Genomic DNA, 25,053 nt, shown 5'->3' on the forward strand with positions numbered 1-25,053 from the left:
TTACCTTTAGCTTCTTAACCCTTTACAGGTGAGAGGAGATTTCCTCTGGCCAGGAGGGATTTTTAAAGGGGTTTACCCTTCCCTTTATATTTATGACAGTTTGTTTTAAACTTCTCTTTTGAATCTTTGAGCAATTTTCAAACAGAAGGAAGGTAATTGGAAGAGCAATATGTAATCATTACAAACATCAGGCTTTTTTAAAAAAAATTGCTTTAACACCTTTGTAGTAGAGACAAATGAACATATTTCAGAAACATTACACTTCTTAAGATTCAGACAGTCCAACAAAAGCATCTTCCAATTTTTAAATAATTAGCTCTCCTAGTCTGAGATGCGAACATCTGCAAATCAGAACTTTACTCAGCAAGCAACATCAACCTCCTTGTGCACCTTCAAAGCACTAGAACAGATGCTGCTTACCATTTCTACGTAATACTGTTTGGAACATATTATCAGTAAGTAATATTCTCTTTCTGGATTGAAAAATACAAGTAGGGCAAACTAATGTGAAATGACAGAGGGAAATGAAATGCCATATGAACAAAATTGTTAATGCATAAAGCTCCTCTTAACAGGATGAATATACATATGTGTTGTGTATTTTCTCTTGCAATCGTTATTGGGCAACCAGGCACTGTTCTTTATTCTTTCCTGTATCATAAGAAACAGTCAATTAAATTAATAGGCAACAAAGATAAAACAGATGAGTAGCTACAAATGCAATGTATTATCTGTAGAATTCACAGCCAGATGATATTGAGGGAAATAGTTTCTTAAGATTCAAAAGACTTAGACTCTTCAGCTCAAGCCTGCAAACCCTCTGAGCACAGAACTCAGTGGGAGGTATGTTTGTGGAAGGCTTGTAAGACTGAGCCAAATCCTGAAGCCTATATTAATCTTTACACAGCAAGCTCCCAGTTTGCCTGCATTTTGATAATCCCACCAAATCAGTTCCCTGATCCCTGTTTTATATATCTGGCTTTTCTTTGAGGTAAAACAGGTAATCATTTCTAGACTGAAAAAAATGCAAGATTTGATCCTAGCTCTTCTGCACATACAGATTCTTCTATCTCCAGCTTTGGTGATCCTAAAGTTACTTATGTTTCAAAAGAGAGAGAGAGAGAGACCATTAGATATGTAGCAGCACTGGAGTTTCTGCACCTGAAGTCAATGAGAGTTCTGTCCCTGAATTCAATGAGCAGAGACTCAAGCCCTCAGTGCTCACAAGATAATCATATGACAGGATTCCTTTTATATTTTGTTAATGTAGTTAAACAGATTTTAAAATGGGAATGGAGTCTTGCTGTCTTTCTTAATTAGTTGGTGAAAACAATTAATTCCAATTTAAAGTTCCAGGTCTGCAAACACTTAAGCATGTTTCAGAGTAGCAGCCGTGTTAGTCTGTATTCGCAAAAAGAAAAGGAGTACTTGTGGCACCTTAGAGACTAACAAATTTATTTGAGCATAAGCTTTCGTTAGCTACAGCTCACTTCACGAAAGCTTATGCTCAAATAAATTGGTTAGTCGCTAAGGTGCCACAAGTACTCCTTTTCTTTTTGCGAATACAGACTAACACGGCTGCAACTCTGAAACCTGTCATTATGCAAGGCACTGAATTTAGCCGTATGGAGTGGAAATCTATCAACTTCATGAAAAAACTCATACAGATACAGACAGACATCATCTTCCTTTCCAAATGCAAAGATGGACATCGTACCAAAAGGACTGAAGGTAAAAAAATCCATTACAATCTACATACCACACAGACTATGCTGACAGCTTGTGCCACACGCTCTCAAAGAAACTGCAGAACCACCTGGTCAACATCCTCTACAGCAAACAGGGAAAAATTAAGAATGAATGCATCTGATGAAGTGAGCTGTAGCTCACGAAAGCGTATGCTCAGATAAATTTGTTAGTCTCTAAGGTGCCACAAGTACTCCTTTACTTAAGCATGTGTTTATCTTTAAGCCTGCAAGTCGTTCTATTTGCATGTTTAAAGCTAAGCAAGCTTGTAGGTATCTGCAGGATAAAGGCCTTAATAAATTCTAATATTTCTTTATTGGGAGTCCATGCTGGCTCTTATTATATGAAATAGCAAACTTTGTATCCAAGTATATGATCTTTAAAGAAAAAATAGATCTCTGCCCTATTTATGTAGCAACATTCGTCTGAAGAGAATTCCATCTGTTCAAAATAGGAATATTACTGTTTTCATCCTGATTGATATGTGGGTATTTTCAATATTACTAAAAGTTGCTGAATAAATCTCCATCTTGTACAGGCCACTCATTATGAACTGTTAGTTTCTAGGTAGGTGGGGTTTTTTTCTTTTTCCTTTTTTAATATAAGCTAATTTCCAAAATCTCAAAATAAATGACTAAGGTTTCATTTAAAAGTAGGGCGGGCTCACATATAACTGTGTCTGGATCCGTATAGGTTGTTCTCCAGATCTTCAATAAGAAAAACAAATTTTGAAGCTAATTTAGTGCTTATGGGTACTGTTATTTTGACTGCACTGGGAACTAAGGTCTAATGCACAGAACATGGAGTAGCAATGCAAGTTACCATAGACCACTTAATACAATTTTTCCTTGACTTAGGAGAGACTACATCTCTAGTTTCTGTGCCTATTCGGTAGTATTTGTCCTCTCGGGTGAGGCTACCAACTGAGGTGCCTAATAGTACCCATTGTGATTAGGGTTGTGTTATCAATTTGGATATGTTGGAAACAGACTGATACCATCAACTCATTGTGTGGGCCTGTGTCAGCCATTAGATGTAACAACTGACCAAGGGTCAGATTCATATAAGTGATGTAGTGATAAAAAGCTGCATATCCTGTTGCAATTCCCTGAACTATTCATCCTCCAAAGCCAAGATTTCAGAGGGCCCAAATACCTTTGAGGGTATGGGTCCAAGAGCCTTACATTATCCATTCTACTTGGACAAAGATTCAAGTAAAATTAAAATAGGTCTTATTGTAGCCCATAGGGCTAGCTTGCCTTCATTATATTCAGCTGTAATTCAAGGAACCTATAGCCTTTATCCTGTAAGACACTAGCTTCAGCAGTTTTAGCATAAGGATTGAGGCCTATGAATTTTGGCACAGATAAATGGCCCAATGGAAAACCCCAAATATTGGGGAGCTGAAAAAAGAGTGTTTAAGGGGAATTTCCAACCACAGGAACATGAGTCCAACCACAAGAGTGTTATGGCAACAAATTGACGTACATAACAATAACAGATACATGAGCTACATCTGCAGATACTTAACCACAAGAGGGCCATGGCAATGAACTGGCGTATATGATAATAAGTTGAGATCATTGATATACTAATCTATAGGAGAAGGATGCTCTAACATGAGTAAGGGGAGGAAATTCAAATAAGGAAAAGGGGCAAATCCCCTATTGACTATGCATCAAACGTAGTAGCGTCAGCGTAACAGATTATAAAAGTTGTATACCAGCCCAGGAGCAATAGGAGAGGAAGATGTAGGCCGTGGGAGGTGCCAGAATGATGGCCGCTGGTGACAGGGGGAAAGATGATGGTGATGAGGAAGATGATGGCTAACATTTCAGGTTGTTCTGCAAGGAATGGTGTGAGTATATGGCTGTGCAGATGTACATTCTGTAGTATCTCTGTCCATCTTACTGAGTTCAAGTGTTTGTGACTGTGCTAAATATATTAATAAACTATTTATAAATATAGGAGAGTGACTATAATGTGTGTGTTGCAGCTGTTCACATCTGCGTTCCCAACTATATAATAATTTGAATAATACTGGGCCAAATCTTGTCAACCCTTGAAGTGATAACTGGGAATTCTTAAGTAATCAACATAATTAATACATAATCTATAGATCAGGCTACATTAGGAAAATTATCTTTATATCTTTTTACATCATTCTTTGTGTTGTTAGTATAAACACTAACCTTCAAACTTAAGTTTGCCATGATCTGAGGACCGCTCCAATATGCTTTTTCCCCCCCTCACACTGAGTTAAATGTAGTGCCAGCCTTAACTTTGAATATCCAGGCTATTTTCAGTACAATTCAGAAACCTCAACATTCTTCAGTAGTTGTATATTTTTAATCTCCAGATTATCTGAAAAATCACAACAGGCACCATTTCAATGAAGTAGCACCACCCACAGGATCCATTAATGTCTTCATTTCGGGGCTCTGTTTGCACCAGAACACATATTATTTGTATGGTGCTTCTCCCCTCCCCCTCAATTATCCCTTTATTGCCCTGCAAACAAAAACAAAATAAAGCAAAGGGGAACTCCCAATCAGCGCCTCAAAATCTCCACTAGAGGAACCAACAGAGGCCTTAGTTCAGCACTTGAGCACATGCTAAACTCCCATTGACTACTTTGCTGAATTAGGGCTATAATGACAAGCAGTCAATGAAAAAATAAGAGCAGCCTATGATGTTCATAAAACAAAAACAAAACTATAGCCATCTAGGAATATCATGCTTGTCTCTACGCTTCACAGAATGGTCATTCATAACTTTATGGTGACAGCAGGAACCTAGATCTTCCTGCTCAAAAAGTACCATTTGAGCTGAAATAAAATCTCTATTTACTGTAAACTGTATAGATCTTAAGGTGCACAGTAGGGCAGTTCTGATTCTGTCCAATAGATGGCAGTAAACACAACATAACTGTGTTGATATAAGCAAAAACAATGAGGTGTCCTTGTGGCACCTTAGAAACTAACAAATTTATTTCGGCATAAGCTTTCATGGGCTAGAACCCACTTCATCAGATGCATGGAGTGGAAAATACAGGAGCAGGTATAAATACATGAAAGGATGGGAGTTGCCTTACCAAGTGTGAGGTCAGTCTAATGAGACAAATCAATTAACAGCAGGATATCAAGGGAGGAAAAATAACTTTAAAGTGGTAATGAGAGTGGCCCATGTCAGACAGTTGACAAGAAGGTGTGAGTAACAGTAGGGGGAAATTAGTATTGGGGAAATTAGGTTTAGGTTTTGTAATGACCCAACTACTCCCAGTCTTTATTCAGGCCTAATGTGATGGTGTCCAGTTTGCAAATTAATTCCAGTTCTGCAGTTTCTCATTGGAGTCTGGTTTTGAAGTTTTTTTGGTGAAGAATTGCCATTTTTAGGTCTGTTACTGAGTGACCAGAGAGATTGAAATGTTCTCCTACTAGTTTTTGAATGTTAGGATTCTGAATTTCAGATTTGTGTCCATTTATTCTTTTGCATAGAAACTGTCTGGTTTGGCCAAACTACATGGTAGAGGAGCATTGCTGGCACATGATGGCATATATCACATTGGTAGATGTGCAGGTGAATGAGCCCCTGATGGTGTGGCTGATGTGGTTAGGTCCTATGATGGTGTCTCTTGAATAGATATGTGGACAGAGTTGGCACCGGGATTTGTTGTAGGGTTTGGTTCCTGGCTTGGTGTTTTTGCTGTGTAGTGTGTAGTTGCTCGTGGAGTATTTGCTTCAGGTTGGAATAGTCTCTAAGGTGGCACAATGACTCCTCGTTGTTTTTGCTGATACAGACTAACACGGCTACCACTCTGAAACTTGTGTTGATATAGTATACTTATGCTTCTGTAAGGCATTTGACATATGACATGACATTCTGAATTAAAAAAAGAAAAAAGAGCATGATACAAAAGCAACGTAGCACAGATTAAATGGATTAAAAACTGGTTAATAGATTTAAATAAATCATTGTAAATGGCGAATCAACACCAATCGTGGGAAAGAGGGGCACAGATCTAGTGGGGTCTTGAAAGGATTTACTTTGGCCAAAGCTAGTCATATATTTATCAGTGATCTGGAAGAAAACACACAATCATCGCTGGTAAAATTTGCTGATGACACTAAAAAATGGTGGAGTGATAAATAACGATAGCAGCAGGTTAGCTGCTTAAAGCAAACTGTATCAGTTGGCAAGGTAGGCTCCTTTTACCAAGAGTTTTTAGTACAGCAAAATACAGAGTCATATATCTAGGAACAGAGAATGTAGGTCAGGTTACATTTAAAAGATGGGAGACTATGCCCTGGTCTACACTATGAGTTTAGGTAGAATTTAGCAGCGTTAGGTCGATTTAACCCTGCACCTGTCCACACAATGAAGCCATTTTTGTTGACTTAAAATCAATTTCTGTACTGTTCCCCGACGAGGAGATTAACTCTTAAATCGACATCGCCGGGTCGAATTTGGGGTGGTGTGGACGCAATTCGATAGCACTGGCCTCCAGGAGCTATCCAAAGTGCTCCATTGTGACCGCTCTGGACAGCACTCTCAACTCGGATGCACTGGCCAGGTAGACCAGAAAAGCCCCGCGAACTTTTGAATTTCATTTCCTGTTTGGCCAGTGTGGCATACTGATCAGCACAGGTGACCGTGCAGATCTCATCAGCAGAGGTGACCATGGAGTCCCGAATTTGCAAAAGACCTCCAGCATGGACCGAACGGGAGGTACTGGATCTGATCGCTGTATGGGGAGAAGAATCTGTGCTATCAGAACTCTGTTCCAAAAGACAAAACGCCAAAATATTTGAAAAAAATCTCCAGGGCACGAAGGACAGAAGCTATAACAGGGACCCGCAGCAGTGCCGCATGAAACTTAAGGAGCTCAGGCAAGCCTATCAAAAAACCAAAGAGGCCAACGCCCACTCAGGGTCAGACCCTCAGACATGCCACTTCTATGATGAGCTGCATGCAATTCTAGGGGGTGCCCCTACAACTACCCCACCCCTATTTGTGGACTTCTGCAAGGGAGTCTCACGCAACAGGGATGAGGATTTTGGGGACAAGGAAGATGAGGAGGAGGTGGTTGAAGGAAGCACACACCAAGCAAATGGAGAAACCGTTCTCCCCGACACACAGGAATTGTTGATCACCCTGGAGACAGTACCCTCCCAACCCGGGCTTCTGGACCTTGAAGGCAGAGAAGGCACCTCTGGTGAGTCTGCCTTTGTAAATATAATAAACAGTTTAAAAGCAAGTGTGTTTAATGATTAATTTGCCCTGAAGACTTGGGATGCATTCACAGCCAGTACAGCTACTGGAAAAGTCTATTAATGTGTCTGGGCATGGAGTGGAAATCCTCCAGGGACATCTTAATGAAGCTCTCCTGGAGGTACTCCGAAAGCCTTTGCAAAAGGTTTCTGGGGAGGGCAGCCTTATTGCATCCTCCATGGTAGGACACTTTACCATGGCAGGTCAGTAGCACGTAGTCTGGAATCATTGCCTAAGAAAGCCTGGCAGCGTATGGTCCCGGTGTTTGCTGACATTCAAGCAACATCTGTTCTTTATCTCTCTTTGTTATCCTCAGGAGAGTGATATCTTCATGGTCACCTGGTTGAAATAGGGGAATTTTATTAAGGGGACAGTTAGAGGTGGCCGTTCCTGCTGGGCTCTTTGCCTGTGGCTGAAAAGAAATCATCCCCGCTGTTAGCCATGCAGTGGGGGGAGGGGGAAGCAATCATCCCAGAAAACTGGGTGTGTGGGGGGGAGGGTTAGTTGAGATTTTTTGGAAAAAAATTGATATTTCAAAAAAAGCATCGAAGTAGATATCATGGGAAAAATCAGAACTTTGTTAGACTTCCTTACACTCAACTCCACACTCTTCCCCCCTTTTTCTGTTCTCTTTTTATTACTTATTCCCACCTAAATCAGGGGAGTGTCCTGCTAATGTAGATTGAAATAATGCGAGGAAATCAGATCCTGTCATGTATTACAGTAAATTTATATTTTATTATTGATATATTCTTCTGAGTTATACGTACTTGATTCATTTTTTTCATATACACACACACACACACACACAAAATAGCGTACGTTGTGTAATTTGTTGTTTTTTTTTTAAAGTTCAGATAACTGAGATAAGGGGCAGGATGAAACATAACCAACTGAGTGGAGCATAGAAACGTAAACTGGCAGAAGAAACAAAAAACTAGTGAAATTTTCCAAAATCTTCCAAAGCTGACATCATTTTTCAAAGCAAATCCATCAGAAGCAACATCTTCTCTCAGTAGCACAGCCATTGTTCCAAAACCTGTAGGAGTTTCAGAGATTGACCCTTCTTCTATTGGTGAAACAAACACCATTCCAGAACATGTAGATGTCTCAGAGACTGTAACTGATCATCCTATTCCTGGTAGGATTGTAAAACAGACATTGTTCTAGAAGGTGTGGATGTGTCAGAGACTGAACCTGTTCATGCTGTAAATAGTAGGAGAAAAGATCCTAGTATGTGGGTTGATTTCAGTACCGATGATATAGCTTACTGGATAGATCGTGGACCAAATGACTGTCAACACCACACTGGGCCATTTGAGAAATCACGTTGGACTTTTACCAATGGCAAACAAACAAACAAGATATTGTCCACAAAAAATATTTTTTGGCATGAAAGCGAATGGTGAGAAATACACAGGAGAATGGCTACTGTATTCACCATCAACAGGGTCTGTGTACTGTTCTGTTTGCAAACTTTTTGCATATAAACATCCCGGTTTGCTGCAGATGGATTTAGTGACTGGTGGAATACTGCTTTAATTGAACAACATGAAAATAGCACTACTCACAGAGATTCAATGTTGAAATATATAAATCGAAGACAGGGCTTTAGATTGACACAAAAATTGGAAGAACAAATTAAAGGGGAACGTGAATACTGGCAACATGTCTTGCAGCATGTTATAGCTGTTATTCAAACATGAGCTGAACATGGTCTGCCTTTCTGGGGATCAAATGACACATTTGGATCTTTGCAGAATGGAAATTTCTTGGGATTGTTGGAGCTTGTGGCTCAGTTTGACTATTTTTAGCAGGCCATATCTCAAAATATGTGAATGCTCGCAAAGGTAACCCATCATACTTATCCAAGACAATATGTGATGAACTCATTGGTCTAATAATGAATGACCAAGTTTGTTCAGCTATTGTGGATGAAATAAATACTGCTGGGTACTTCAGTTTATCTGTCGACTCTACACCTGATCTTTCACATATTGATCAATTGAGTATTGTACTAAGATATGTGTCTCCCACAGATGGAAAACCAGTTGAACGATTTATAACATTCCTCAATTTGAAAAGCCACATTGGTGAAGAAATGGCAAATCAAGTACTGCATTATCTGTGCCAAATTTGCAAAATAGATTTCTCAAAGTGCAGAGGTCAATCTTATGACAATGCTGCCAACACGTCAGGGCGTTATCAAGGAATGCAGAAGAAGCTTTTAGAACAGAACAAATATGCCATATTCATACCATCTGCTGCACACTCTCTCAATCTTGTTGGCCGCAGTGCTGTTGATTGTTGTCCGGTGGCAGTAAGTTTTTTCTCAACAGTCCAGTTACTTTATACATTTTTCTCTGCCTCAACACACCGATGGGCAGTTCTTAAAATATATTTGGGCAATGATCGTGTGTTGAAATCTCTTTCTAATACTCGCTGGGAGGCACATGCAGTGGCAACAAGTGCAATTCTGGAGTCCTACTCAAAGGTTGTGGATGCATTAGAAAGTATAGCTGAAGACCAACCACAAAAAGGGAGAAACTATACATGAGGCAGAAAACATTGCAAACAAGATGCAAGAACTAGAATTTGTATTCATGTTGACCAAGTGGAATGAAATTTTACAACATTTTTACCACACAAGTCAAGCTCTCCAAGAAAAAGAATTGGATTTGAAAACATGTGCAGACCTCCGTCAATCATTAGCAGACCACGTACACACTTTGAGGAATGATTCTGAAAGATTTGAAGACATATCAAAAGATATCTTGCCTGATACTGCAAAGAAGCCCAGTCCCGCAAGCGAATCAGGAGAAAACAAGCAAATGATAGCAGTGCAACAGAAACAGCATTGAATCCTAGAGACAAATTTCGCGTATCTACTTACTACACTATAAGTGACACACTTGAAGCTCATATGAAGAGGAGAGGTGAAGCGTACAAAGAAGTAGATTTTCTATTCTAAATGATATGGACTTATCTGATGAACAATACTCACAAGGTTCCCAAAAGCTAGTTGTCTCATACCCTGTTGACTTGAACATGAATCTCTGTGGAGAAGTATGGCAGTTCCACTGTTATATGCGTGCAAAGTTTAATGAAACAGGAAAAATGAAATTCAGTCACATTGATCTTCATGACACAATAATGAAAGATAGAATACAATGTGTATTTCCAAATGTAGAGATCACACTACGTATTTTTCTAACATTGATGAATACTAACTGCACTGCAGAAGACTCTTTTTCTCAGCTGAAAAGAATAAAAAACCCTCAGAGAACAACCAAGTCAAAGACAGACTTGATTCACTTTCCCTATTGTATATGGAAGCGGACATGCTTCATCGAGTCAGCTTTGCAAAATTCTGGATAAGTTCATCAATCAGAAAATCTAGAAAGAAACTATTTTAATTTCAGCATACATGTAAGTTTTGTGTCATTTCGAAAAATAAAATTTTCTTTTATGGTATAGTATTGTTTTTATTTTGAATTACATATGGGGGGGCACCATAATCTTTTCAGCGCTTAGGGCCTCTAAAGGTCTTAATCCGGCCCTGCACAGACCACCACTGCAGTCCCTGTGTAACCAACCACCCTCCTCCCAAAGTTCAATAGCCTCCTCGCCCAGACTCCCAAGAACACGGGAGAGCTGGGGGGGGGGAGGGGGGCGGGGAAGCGAGGCTTCGGGCACCCAACCACTCCACCCAGAGGACTACCCAAGCACAACTTATTGAATGCCAGCCTTCTGTTGAAGTGCAGTGTGGCCTTGTCCTTCCCTCCTCCCCCACCCCACCCAGTGCTTCCCTCCTCCCCACCCCTCCCAGGCTACCTTGGCAGTTATCCCCCTATTTGTGTGATGAATTAATAAAGAATGCATGAATTTGAAACAATGACTTTATTGGCTCTGCAAGCGGTGATTGAAGCGGGGAGGGGAGGGCGGTTGGTTTACAGGGAAGTAGAGTGAACCAAGGGATCAGGTTTTCATCAAGGAAAACAAACAGAACTGTCACACTGTAGCCTGGCCAGCCATGAAACTGGTTTTCAAAGCTTCTCTGATGTGCAGCGTGCCCTGCTGTGCTCTTCTAATCACCCTGGTGTCTGGCTGTGCATAATCAGCAGCCAGGCGATTTGCCCCCCACACCGCCATAAACGTCTCCCCCTTACTCTCACAGATATTGTGGAGCACACAGCAAGCAGTAATAACAATGGGAATACTGGTTTCACTGAGGTCTAACCAAGTCAGTAAACTGCGCCAGAGTGCTTTTGAACGTCCAAATGCATATTCTACCACCATTCTCCACTTGCTCAGCCTATAGTTGAACAGCTCCTTACTACTGTCCAGGATGCCTGTGTATGGCTTCATGAGCCATGGCATTAAGGAGTAGGCTGGGTCCCCAAGGATAACTATAGGCATTTCAACATCCCCAACAGTTATTTTCTGGTCTGGAAAGTAAGTGCCTTGCTGCAGCTCTTCAGATAGACCAGAGTTCCTGAAGATGCGAGTGTCTTGTACCTTTCCTGGCCATCCCATGCTGATGTTGGTGAAACGTCCTTTATGATCCACCAGTGCTTGCAGCACCATTGAAAAGTACCCCTTTTGGTTTATGTACTGGCTGCCTTGGTGCTCCGGTCCCAAGATAAGGATATGCGTTCTGTCTATCGCCCCACCACAGTTAGGGAATCCCATTGTAGCAAAGCCATCCACTAGGACCTGCACATTTCCCAGAGTCACTCCCCTTGATAGCAGCAGCTCAGTGATTGCGTTGGCTACTTGAATCACAGCAGTCCCCACAGTAGATTTGCCCACTCCAAATTGATTCCCGACTGACCGGTAGCTGTCTGGCATTGCAAGCTTCCAGAGGGCTATCACCACTCACTTCTGAACTGTGAGGGCTGCTCTCGTCTTGGTATTCTTGTGCTTTAGAGCAGGGGAAAGCAAGTCACAAAGTTCCATGAAAGTGTCCTTATGCATGCGAAAGTTTTGCAGCCACTGGGAATCATCCCAGACCTGCAACACTATGCGGTCCCACCAGTCTGTGCTTGTTTCCCAGGCCCAGAATCAGAGTTCCACGGCATGAACCTGCCCCATTACCACCATGATGTCCAAATTGCCAGGGCCCATGCTTTGAGAGAAGTCTGTGTCCGTGTCCTCATCACTCTTGTCACCGCACTGCCGTCACGTCCTCGCCTGCTTTTGCAGGTTCTGGTTCTGCATATACTGCATGATAACGCGCGAGGTGTTTACAATGCTCATAACTGCCACAGTGATCTGAGCGGGCTCCATCCTTGCCGTGGTATGGCATCTGCAGGAGAGCAGAGTTGAAGGGGAAGCGGTGGTTGGATGACTAGTTTTGCAGACCTACTGCACGGTCTGCAGCCAGGACACAACAGCTGAGTGGGCTGCATGCTTGCCTTGGTATGGCGAGACGGAGCAGGAGAGCAGAGTTGCAGTGGAAGCGGCGGATGACAACAGTCATATAGACAATCTGCGAGACCACCAGGAGAGCAGAGTGGTAGCGGAAGCGGTGGTCAGAAGATCAGTTTTTCCGACCTACTGCAGTGTCTTCTCCCAGAGCAGGAGAGCAGAGTGGCAGCGAAAACAGTCGTTCGATGATGACTATTAGCAGCCCTACTGCACCGTCTGCTGAAAGTATTAGGGCGCCTGCACGGAAAAAAGGTGCAAAACGATTGTCTGCAGTTGCTTCCACGGAGGGAGGGGCAACTGATGACATATACCCCAAACCATCCGCGACAATGTTTTTACCCCATCAGGCATTGGGAGCTCAATCCAGAATTCCAGTGGGCGACGGAGACTGCAGGAACTGTGGGATAGCTACCCCCAGTGCAATGCTCCGAAAGTCGATGCTTGCCTCGGTACTGTGGACGCACTCCGCTGACTTAATGCGCTTATTGGGGACACACACAATCGACTGTATAAAATTGCTTTCTAAAAAATCGACTTCTATAAATTCAACCTAATTTCGTAGTGGAGACATACCCTATATCTTCACATGCAGTGACACTGAAAAGAACTTAGGGATCCTGATGGACAACCAGCTGATCATGAACTCCCAGAGCACTGCTGTAGCTAAGAGAGCAAATGGGATCCTGGGACATATAAGCAAAAGATTATGGAAACAGAAATGGGGAGGTAGTCGTACCTCTGAATACAGCATTACTGAGACAATTACTGGAGTGCTGTGTCCGCTTCTTGTGTCTACACTTTAAAAAGAATGTTTACAAATTGGAAAGGGTTCTGAAAAAGTCTGCAAGAATGATTTGATGACTGGAATAATTTGATGACTGCACTGTCTACACTGGCACTTTACAGCGCTGAAACGTGCAGCGTTCGGGGGGTGTTTTTTCACACCCCTGAGCGAGAAAGTTATAGCGCTGTAAAGTGGCAGTGTAGGCAAGGCCTTAGTTTCTCCAAGAGTTAAGAGGTGATTTGCTCACAATCTACAAGTATGTACGTGGATGAAGAGATTTCTGATAGTTGTGGGCTCTTTAATGGAGCAGAAAAAGGCATAATAAGATTCAGTCATTGGAAGCTGAAGGTAGACAAATTCAGACTAGAAATAAAGCACGCGTGTTTAACAGTGAGGGTAATTAACCATTGGCACCACTTACCTAAGGACTTGGTGGATTCTCCATCACTTGAAGTCTGTAAATCAAGACTGGATATATTTCTAAAAGGCATGTTATTTCTCAGACAGGAATGGTAATTGCTGGCTGACGTTCTATGGCCTGTGTGTACAGAAGGTCAAATTACATGATTTAATGGTCATAAGGTCCTTTCTGAGCTTAAAATCTATGAATCTAAATATACTACTGTAATAGACTACTGTGCATAAAGCCAAAATTATATTCCATTGTATTCACAGGGAATAGGGGAAGAGAGAGCCTCTAGGGTTCCGTGTTAAATAGCAATGAAGTTGTAGAGTTACATTAAAAATGTAAAATTACACTTCCCAGGTGTTACAATGTGGTTGTGAAAATGGAGATGTTTCACTCCAGATAACTCTGGGTGACACTGTACTCTGGATTTTCAAACAGAACTCCCTGTTCAGTGGAGACGTGTTCTATTGAGTGGATGGGAAAGTATGGCCCTTGGGCTCATCTATCCTTACAGCGCTGCTCTGCTGTCAGCACAGGTACTCTACCTCCCTGAGAGGCGGTAACTCTGTCGACAGGAGAAGCTCTCCCGTCGATACAGCACTGTCTATACTGGAAGTTAGGTCTGTATAACTTTGTTGTTTAGGGGTGTGGAAAATCCACACTCCTGAGTGATGAATTATATCAACATAAATTTGTAGTGCAGACCAGGGCTTATTTCTTATCTCACACCAGTTTTTCACTTGTGTCATTCTGACCTCAGTTTAGTTATGGCTGATTCTCACCGGTTCGTGACAGAAGAATCAGGTCTGCAGAGCACAGCTTTAAAAGCTGAGAGTTGGCTGGCACTGTGCTTATTGGAAGATGAATATTCAGTCTCAAAGAGGGCAGTGTTGATAACTATCAGGATTTGGGGCATTTTTCTCAGCTATTGGAGTCATTTAATTACATGAAAATTTCAGCTTTCTTGTACTTTAAAAAAAAAAAAAAAAAAAAAAGTGTCTAGCCCTCATGGTTGTGGACCAAAGCTTGAAAATGTGAACCCTAAAGGCTCAAACTCCAGAGGGCAAATAAAAAGACCCTATGGCTTCAAAATCGGGACTTTTTTTTAAATCAAAAAAATACAATCTCAATTTATGGGGCTTGATTGATATTTGGTTGGAAATATAGAGATGGCAACTGAAAGAAAGACTAAAGTTATGGAACTACTGAGGGGACCCCAAAAGGGATTTCATTTCTTGTTGGTATGTGCTGAACATAGTACTTTTGAAGGCCTTGTAATACTTTATTTTACAATCCAGTGTGAAATCTAAATTGTACGGGTTTCCTTAGAAAATTTTCCAGTGCTGTTCGTAAGAAATAATAGCCAAGTGCAGTATTTGAAAGTTCATTTGAAAGAATTTACTGCAGTTGATTAATTTGACTTTTCCAATATTACCACCTTTGAGGTTCGTGGCTAACCTTTACTAGAGGACCTTTGTGAGCTCTTATCAGACATACATTCATTTTTTAATGGCACAAAGGCATTCTTATTGAGGACCAGAAGAAAAGCTGAGTGGTTTCCATATGCATGGCAGAGATTTATACCTCTGGGAAGAAAATACAAAGAAAGGGGAGGAAGAGTAGTTAGGAGACAACGAAATATAGTTGTGAGTTAATACACTGGGACAAACACTGACATCTCCCATGTCATGCAACTGGGGAAGAATTTGCTATGTATTTACAGAGTACACAGTAAGAGAGACAAACAAGTACCTTGGAAAAAGAAGGGTCAATATTACATACTGAAGTAGTTGAAGATATTATATCAGTCACCTACCAAATTTTAGCATATACTAAGCACATAATAATTAGAAGGCCATATCCTAAACTGGAGTAAACTAGTGTGGCTCCATTGACTTCAACGGAAGGCATGGTACTAGCCAATTTAAGCCTTTCTGAAGAACAAACCTAAAGATGCTAATCACCATGATATCAAAGCAATATCTTACTGTTGACAAATTCTTTAATGAGATGGTGTAAGTTTCAAACTTAAGGGTGGTGAAAAGAAAGGTGGCTCTACCAGAATGACTCTGCGATTGAGAACAGAATTAGACAAACAGTGGAAAGTTCATTCAGAAGGAAAGAAAATTAACATTTATGTTAAGAGCGAATTTCTTAGTGCCATGATGATATTTTAGGGAAAGACCAATCTCTCTTTGTGGCTTTCCAAAGTGTCCCAGAAAATGAAGTGAGTCGGGGAGAGATTGATAAAGAAGAACTGGAGGGGAAAGAGAAATCTGAAGATAAAGGAGGAAGGAATATTACAGATTTAAAGAGAGAGAGGGAGACAGAGACAAAGTTTTGATGCAGAATTTCACCATTTTCAGGTTGCATCAAAGTTTCCCAAAATATGAATTTTGACCATGAAACAGTGTGGTGTATATAAAGTGACCATACATCCAGGTCTTATAGGGACAGGTTTGCTTTTTCATATGATTTCATAGGAACTTCCTTTGAAACACCTGAAGATTTCACTTTCTTATAACTACAAAATGTTATGATATGACATTATATTACATATCATATCATAGATATGACAGATAATACAATCACATGCAGTATCTTTGGGGACCATATTGTATGACATTTATAAACATTCTGTATACATTGTGGGTCAGGCACTGTATTCAGCTCCATGGGAGGAATGCTCATCTAGGAGCTAAAGACAGGATGTGCACTGGTGATTTCTGCAGTTCATGAGACACAAACATTTCCAGAAAAATACCATTCCTGGGGCTGTTCGCACATACTGGGTCAAACAGGCACCAGAAGCCCAAGGAGGAAGAAAAGGAAAAAAAGGGGGGGCTTTTGGCATAAACAGCTGGTTTAAACAGAGTTAGGGCCTTTATTTTAATCCAGCGAATGGATAGGACCTTTTGTCTAAAGGGAAGGCGGGGGGAGGGGGGAGCTCTGCTGAAGGACTTTGGTTCCCTTATGTGAAAGATGGACTATTTCTGCTACGTTTAGGGTGTGTTTAAATTCTTGTATTAATTTTACATGTCTGTGTTTTAGATGTAAGCAGGGTCTGAATGAGCTCTCTTCTGACAGCTTCAGGAGTTCATGTAAATACAGTGAACACACCTGCTCTGCTTAGGTATCCATCAGACAGAGCAGTGTTGCCCAAAGTGATCAACTTTGGCTGGTGTTGGGTTACAAATCACTTTATTACTGAATGCAGGGATAGTGAAATGTTGTTATCAATGTAGTTATCTTTATTGTCTGAGTAAGCACAGTTCTGCTGCGCTTTAACCTTCCCTGATTGAGGGGGCCACCCTCAACCGAAATGAGCTCGCTAAGCCAGGGACTTGAATGCCAGACCCCTGTGAAAGTAAGAGGGGTGGGGACAGGTGTCCCTGCCAAGAGGTATGGGCCCTATCGCAGAACCCCAGGCATGGTTTAACCTGCCCTGCCTCTGTTCAAAGACAGAGCTAAGTAAGGCTCCATTAGGAGTCTTTTGTTTTTTTAAGTACTCACTAGAGCTGAAATCACTGTGGTGGGACAGCGTTTCTGCCCAGCCTGCTTCAGCAATGAAGTTCACCCACTGGAAGCCGACAATTGCTGAGAGCTGAAAATCACTGAGAGTTGGGGGGAACTTCAAGCAACTGACCTGAAGAGGTCACCGTACAGAAGCAGGTGGCAGCAGAAGGTGACTGTGTGCAGCACAGCAGCCTGTAGGGTGGCCAGTGGAGTGGCGAGCGGCTAGCAAGGCAACCCGGCAGAGCGGAATGGAGGCCAGCGGAGGGGAACGGCGGAGCTGGGAGTGACTGGTGGGGCAGCCAGCCAGAACAAGTGCTCAGATGGTGGAGCAAGCAAGGCCCTTTCTGCCCCCTGCTCCCTCCCCCGGTGATCAACCTCCCAGCGGGAGGTGAGTTTACAAGATGCACCTCTGAACCCTGGGTCCTCACTGACCAAGGACAATTCTTGTGAGTGGGGTATGGTGAGAGAGCAGAGAGGGGTATTGTAAAGGAAATCTTGGATGTAGAACTCAAGAACATGAGGCAGAAGACACTGCTGCACACACTCTGGGATGGGTGTCCTGCTCACGGTTTTATGTTTATGAATCCTTCATGTGGCATTTTCCCTAACTAATGTCCGGTGACTTTCTTTCTTTCATTAAAAGTTTCTTTCCTACACTCAAACTCTGCATACGAGAGGGGAAGTACTGCCTCTTAGAGGTGCCCAGGCATAGTGTGTAATTTTCCCAGGTCACCAATTGGGGGATCAAGCCGGTTCGGTGTTGTATTGTTGAAAAGGAACCCCTAGATGTAAAACCCAGCCCTGATTGCTGCTGACTCCACCTGGCAGAAGGGTTACATAAATATACTCCACTTGTGAAGACTGTCTGGTCACTGATAAGAACACTGTGATTGTCCTTAGATGGAAGCCAAAGAGCACAGGCCAAAAGATTGTGATTCTCCCTAAGCTGGTCTGACAATGAGATCCAAGGGGATTGCAGCCTAAAATACTCAGTGGTGGGTGGATGGGTGGGTGTGGGTGAAGAGAAATGGCAAATGAAGTAGATAATATCAAAGCTGTTCTTTTGCTCAAAATGAACAATAAGATTTCTTCTGTGGTTCATAAGAAACTTCACTTAGGGCTCTTAAGTTACTGGGGTGGGGGAAATCCTTCTTTCTGAGAAATATGCCCATGTTGGTATTGATTTAGAAGCTAACAGTAGAGACACCAATATACATTTTTTTAAAACCACATTTTTATCTTTTGTACGAGTATTTCATAACCCTAAAAACGTATTGCCTCAAAAGTCCCCCCTGGCTTTTTTATTCTGAAAATATTGATACCTTAGAATGATGAATGTATCTTGTATCGGTTATGATTTGTTTTCTGTGTATTGCATCTTTAAATCTAGGAAAGACCTACTTCCTGTAGCAGAAGCAGCTACCATGTAGTCTGCTACCAAGGAGAGAAACACACTGCGCTCTCTCATTGAGACTTTTGTTCATTTGTGTTTTCCTTGGAGCTTGTCTACACTGGCACTTTACAGCGCTGCAACTTTCCTCGCTCAGGGGTCTGAAAAAACACCCCGAGTGCTGCAAGTTTCAGTGCTGCAACGTGCCAGTATAGACAGTGCACCACCACTGGGAGCTACGCCCTTCATAGAGGTGGTTTTTTAGAGAGCTGGGAGACCTCTCTCCCAGCAATGTGCTGCGACTACACAAGCCACATTAAAGCGCTGCCATTGCAGCGCTTTAACGTTGCCAGTGAAGACGTGCCCTTAATCGGACACGCAGGATTTTACATCTTAAAGTATGTGTGTATGGAAACACAGCAAACAGCACTGCAACGTCCTAGAAACTGTGTCTCGGCCATTTTACACGTTAGCGGTCTTTAATACTCAAAAATAGTACTTCTTAAAAACAAGCTAAAAACGGTGTCAAATTCCTGTGAAATTATTTCTCTACTTAGCATGGTATAAAACCTTTTGGGGAATGCATTTTTAAGACACTGCTACATCTGATTATAAGCTTAAATTTAAGAATATATATATACACACACTTTACCAAGTGTTATACTTTAGCACTAAACAAGTGATAAAGTATAATCCTATTCTATGTAAATGGCCAGATTATGAAGTAGATCTGCTCCTGAATGGAACAAGAATATTCTTGTTCCTCTTTTAAGACTTTTGATTTGCTTTATTTATGTTGTTGTAAATGTGGTGTGCTTTTCGGAGTTGCATTGTACGAACAACCCATGAAAACCTGAAATAAATGGAAAGTAGAGTAAATCTATTTAATCTGGCTAAAATCAGATGTAGTATCAGTTTAATGTCCAATACATCCTCTGTGGGATTATAGTAGTCATCATTAAAAGGTCAGTTATGCCCCATTCTATGCATAGGTGACCACACATATTTCACATACCATGGAAAGGAAATTGTTGGCAAATACTGACTTTTTAATGGCAAGCAGTATTGCATAGTGGTGATGGATTCGCTAATCTAATAAATTCCCCAGTTTTTTTCCCACAGTTAAGATTCAGGAGGAGGCATACTGACAAATCATTACATATTTTACCACTGCAAAATCTGCTTTCCAGATTATAAAAAGTATCTTAACAAGGGAGTTTGGTGAAGTATGTAATTAAAAAGAGTCAGCAACATTCTTTTGCTTATGTCCATATATGCATTCACACAGTCTGATATTCTCCTGAAGTTTCTATCTCCCTGACCTCTGGTTCCTTTTCATCCTTTTCGTGGATTGTGCTTCTCAAGGAAATAAATACTCTGTTACCACCGCAGTACCGTAATGCTATAAAACTATTCCCTAACAAGCCACTTTAGTGATGCTGAGTGCTACTTACATCTGGAATATTTAAAACAACAAAATAAAACAACTTCGGAAAAACACACTGTGTATGCAAGAGAAAGAGGACTTGCCTGTACCCTGTGGGTCAGTTCCTTCTGCCACAAAGCTTTCCAAAATCTCTGATTTCACAGTGATGCATTCTGGAGGCTAACATGATCAGACCAGAGTTGCTCAGACCTGGGGCTCTCAAAAGAATTCTTACAAGGTTAGGTTTTTGTCAAGTGCTCTGGTTGAGGCTGCATTTAATGCACATGAAGAGGACACTGTCATTTTCTTTACATTGCACCTTGAAAGCCTGGAGTTGTGAACTTCCTTATTACAGCCTCCCTTCCTTACTCTGATTTGCATATACTAAATTCACTGTTTGAAATTGCTTTCACAAAATGACTGCTTCTCTAGTGGACCTAAATTGTCAATGTCCTTAACAGGCTTCTTTATTTAAAGGGCAGGCTTCACTCTGTACCCTTCCACTGCCTATTACCTCCACCCCTTTTCAGTTAGTTCTACAACCAAACTTTCTAAATCCATGGACATTGCAAAATGTTACCAAGTTATCTTATTCCACTACACGCAATTAGCACACTGAAATCACTGCAACTAAGGTGACTAACTTGTGGAAGATGTTTCTTTTGTTCACTTGGACGGGCCCGGGGAGAGCAGATCACCAGAAATATCAGCAATGATTAGGAACAGTCTGACAAAACCTTCTAAAATTCTAAGTACTCTGTACTATAAACAAACAGAATCAGACCTCCCATAAGGATATAGCAGGGCCACAATTTTCCATTTTTTTCCCTTGAGTCTAGAGTTTGGTTATGTGTATTAGTTCCTCTTCTTTTGTAATTTTGCAAATCAGAATGTGTTCCTTACTGCCATGGGACGCTTCCTTTCTCCTGCTGTCATAGTACTACATAGGCACTAACAGGGAAATTGGAGTTGGATCTCTTTGGTATTAAAGAGCAGAGATACCAGCAGGCAGGGCCATCATTAGGCATACTCAGCTGCGTAGAGCACCATGAAATCTGGGGCACCAAATTGCCCCAAATTTCATGGTGCTCTAGGCAGCTGCGTGCTGCATAAGCAGCAGCCACTGTTTTCCCCAGGAATTGAAATGGGGGGGGGGGGGGTGTCAGGGCCTATGAGTGGTGAGACCATTAGGGTGAAGGTGGCTCTATGGCACCATAGTAAAAACTGAAAAATGTTTCATGATCATTTTATTAGATTTAACTCATGTTTTAAAATCATCACAAAAATTAAAGTTGTCTAACCAAGCCTTCTATGAAGCACTACATCGACATCCTTCTTGTTATAATTTTGCACAACTCTGTTAATGAACTTCTTGAATGCAATGCGTTCATCTTTGGTGGCTTCTCATGTGTCCGGTACTTCCATTCCTTCAATTGATATGCTCATTAGATCATTCATATGATCAGGCAGAAGGCGACTTCTTTCAGAACACAAAATTCAATTCAATGAGGCAAAAGAATGCTCAACTGTAGCTGTTGTGACTGGGAGTAACAAGAGATGAATTCCTACTTCTTTCATCCCAGGAAACGTAGCACAAAGATTGGATCAAGCCACTAGTGATGATAAAAAAAGAAGTTGAAGTCAAATCTTCATTCATTCGTCATATGATATTCCACTGTGAGTTCAAATTCTCTATTCTGTCCTGAGCACATGGCAGCCCCATTGCTGATAGTGCCTCACTCCACTCAACTGTCGGTGTTTTATAGGACAGGGATCTGTAAAAGCTACATAGAGGTTGAGTAGAATCTATAAGTCGCCATTGTAGATTTTTAAGAATCAAGTCTATGTACTTTTTCAGTTATCTTAAACACTTCTTGTCCTCTTCACTTAAGGATTCAATATAAATGCCTTCATTACTCAACTTCTGGACTGAAGTCTTTGCTTTTTCCAGTACTTTTTCAATGGATAGCTCTCTGATTGATCCAAATGTAGCTTCTATTGCTGCACAAAGATCTAGTACTGTTGTAGCAGATGCCTGGAAGCCATTGTTTAATGACCCAAGTAGTTTCAACAGTAGACTTACAAGGGAGAGCATGGCAATAGTCTTCTCTGAATGTAGTAGCAAAAGTAATCCACCAGCCTCACTACTTAGATCCATCCCATCTTGGTATCTAGTTTCCAAAGCCAGTAATAATGGCTGGCTTAATTTTAAGACAACAGCCAAGCTCATGAGAAAGCCAGAGGGTTTTCCCAGGCTGGACTAATTTGAACTTCAGTCCCAGTGTATCTTCTATATTTTCCAAGATATTCAGTCTTTTTGGACTCTTGCTGAAAAAAGAATATAATGAAGACATTAAATTTATAGCTTTTTAAATGTCTTTTGAAGAGTCTGCAGCTCATACTAGTGCTAGTTGGAGTAGATGGCCTCTGCAGTGTGCATAGGAAAGATTAGGGTTACGCTTTTCTCTGAGCAAAGCTTGTACTCCACCAGGTCTTCTACTGAAGTTTGCAGCTCCATCAAATGCACAAGCAGCCAGCTGTTTGGGGTCCAATTGACAAGCATTTAACTCTAAGATGTGGGTTGTCACAGATACAGCCAATGTGTCTTCGATAACTTGAACATCTGGAAACGCATCTACTGGCCTACCACTGACATTAAGATAACGTACACAGTGACTTAATACTTGATGCCCATTTGCATTGGTGCATTTGTCAGCCATGTATGCAAATTTTTTTTCTGGTGAGAGTTCTTCACTTTTTCAGCTGTTGAGTCTTTCACTGTTGCACCACATGCTTCTAGCCAGTCAGCTGAGTTTCTTGCAGAAAGATAGTGAGCATTTGCTGGTCTTGTTCAGAACCAGTGTTCAACTTCAGGATGAACAAGTGACAAGGCAGTTAACATTGGCCTCCAGTTTGTAGTGTGTAGTATCTCTACTTAAATAGAAAGTACGATGTCACAGCCACGTTTGTTCACATGAACTGTGTTGTGTCTCCAGCATTCTTAACAGCCTCATTAACACTCATCAGTGTTGTCCTTGGTCAGTGGAGACTCAGAGTTCAGAGGTTCTTTCATATGAGTTCACCTCCCAGGTGGGGGGCAAAAAGGCACCTTGCTCGTTCCTCCAACTGCTCACTGTTCACTCTGGCCACTGTTGTTCGTTGTGCCACTGTTCACTCCATCGCTCTGTTGCCAATGACCCTGCTCCGTCACCTTCTGCTGCCACCTGCCACTGTGACCTCTGCGAGTTGGTCTCCTGAGGTTCCACCCAGCTCTCAGTGATTTCAGCTAAGCTCTCAGTGCAGGAACCTCGCTGCTAGTGCAGACTGGGCCATCTCTTCCACAGAAACACTGTCCCACAGCAGGGCTAAACACTTAGACCTGATTATCAGTGATTTCAGCTATAGTGGTCACTTAACAGAACAAAAGACTATCTATGGAGCCTAATCAGCTCTGTCTTTAAACAGTGGAGAGGGGCAGGTCATATAGTACTTGTGACTCAAGCAGACCATCAAGCAAAACACCTGTCCCCACCCTCTCTCTCAATGCCCTCAATCAGCGCAGGCTAAGTATAATTCTACTGCCCTTTACTCAGGCAATAAGAATAACAACATTTCATTACCCCCCTCCCCCATTCAAGTGATTTGTAACCCAGCCCCAGCCAGAGTCTATCACTTGGGCAACACAGCTCTATTTGCTGGATACCTAGGTAGATTAGGTGTGAATGTAAATACAATCTGGTCCTGAATCCTTTCCCCCCAGCCCCTAGCTCATTACTAGCTGTCAGGGAGAGCTCATTTAGACTTTGCTTACAAATCATAATTTGAAATTATTAGGTTGGCCAAGGTCACCAAAATGAATGCACTGACATGGTCATAAAAAACAACAGCTGTATAAGGAAGCTAGTCTATGTTTACACTTTTCAAATATATGATACTTTTTCAGATACACCTATTTTATCATACACCCTATATGCTTTTAAAGTGTGTATTAATGTTTCAATTCACATTGAAATAAACAGGCAATACTTTACATGTAACTAGTTCACAAAACTGGGGGGTGGGTGTCGGAGAAATTCGGGGGCTGGGAGGGAGGGGGAGAATCCCTACCACCAGCCCCGGCAACCAGCCCTATCCCCCGACTGCCCTCTCCCCGCGGGCTGTGCCTACTGCAACGGGGCAGGGCCGTCCCTAGGGGGGTGCGGGGCCCCAGACAACTCCCTCCATCCTGCGCCTTGCCCCTCTCCCCCGCTCCGCCCCCGGCCCGCCCCCATTCCACCTCTTCCCCCAGCGACCCCGCACTCACCGTCAGCGGTGGGAAGCGGTGCGACGTGGCTCCAGCCCGTCCCGCTCCGCCAGCTCCCAGCCGCGGCGCTCCGCTCCCCGCGGATCAGCCCCCCGCACTCACCGGCAGCGGGAAGCAGAGCGACGCGGCTCCAGCCTGCTCCTCTTCCCTTGCCCCGGCCCCAGCCGTGTCGCTTGGGGGCGGGTAAGGTACCCTGCACCGGCGCCGGGAAGCGGAGCGCTGCGGCTGGGAGCTGGCTGGGGCCGGGCTGCTCCGCTTCTGCAGCTCCCGCTGAGTGCAGGGGGGAGCCCTTCCCCCAAGCCCCGTCCCCTGAGCGATAGGGCTGGGGCCGGGGCCGGGGCGAGGGAAGCAGAGCGGGCTGCTCACAGCCCCCGGCTAATCCCCCGGGCCACTCTGCGCCTGCGGGGACCCCAAAAGTTCCCCCCGCCACAGCTCCTGCCTCCCAGATCCTAGGGGGTGGAGGCCTGGGGCCCCACACAGCTCCCCCTGCAGGGGGGCTGCGGAGGGCTCTCAAATGGCTAGAGATGGCCCTCCCAGCAGGGCATTCTCCCCGATGGCTCCAGGACTCTGGAACCTATCACCCCCAGATCTGAAATAGCACCTAACTTCAGGGGTGAAAGTAACTTAAAGGCCTTAGGGACACTCCAGAGTCCTGAACAGGGGGCATGGCCTCAACCAGAAGAGGCGGGGCCTTTAAATCAAGGTTTAAAGGTCCCAGGGCTCCGGCTGCTGCTGCTGGGAGCTCCCGGGCCTTTAAATCACCCACAGAGCTCCGGGG

General features: G+C 42.7%; 1 long non-coding RNA gene across 1 annotated transcript; it reads right to left on the reverse strand.

Moving 5' to 3' along the window:
- Positions 1-24,670, reverse strand: LOC122464768. The gene is made up of 5 exons (XR_006289117.1): positions 24,276-24,670; positions 13,653-13,769; positions 3,939-4,110; positions 1,760-1,830; positions 1-651 (listed from the first exon to the last, which is right to left on the reverse strand). It is a non-coding gene; the product is annotated as an uncharacterized LOC122464768 (long non-coding RNA).
- Positions 24,671-25,053: the final 383 nt, after the last annotated feature.

Source organism: Chelonia mydas, chromosome 2, assembly GCF_015237465.2.
Source record: "Chelonia mydas isolate rCheMyd1 chromosome 2, rCheMyd1.pri.v2, whole genome shotgun sequence".
NCBI classification, from domain to species: domain Eukaryota; kingdom Metazoa; phylum Chordata; order Testudines; family Cheloniidae; genus Chelonia; species Chelonia mydas.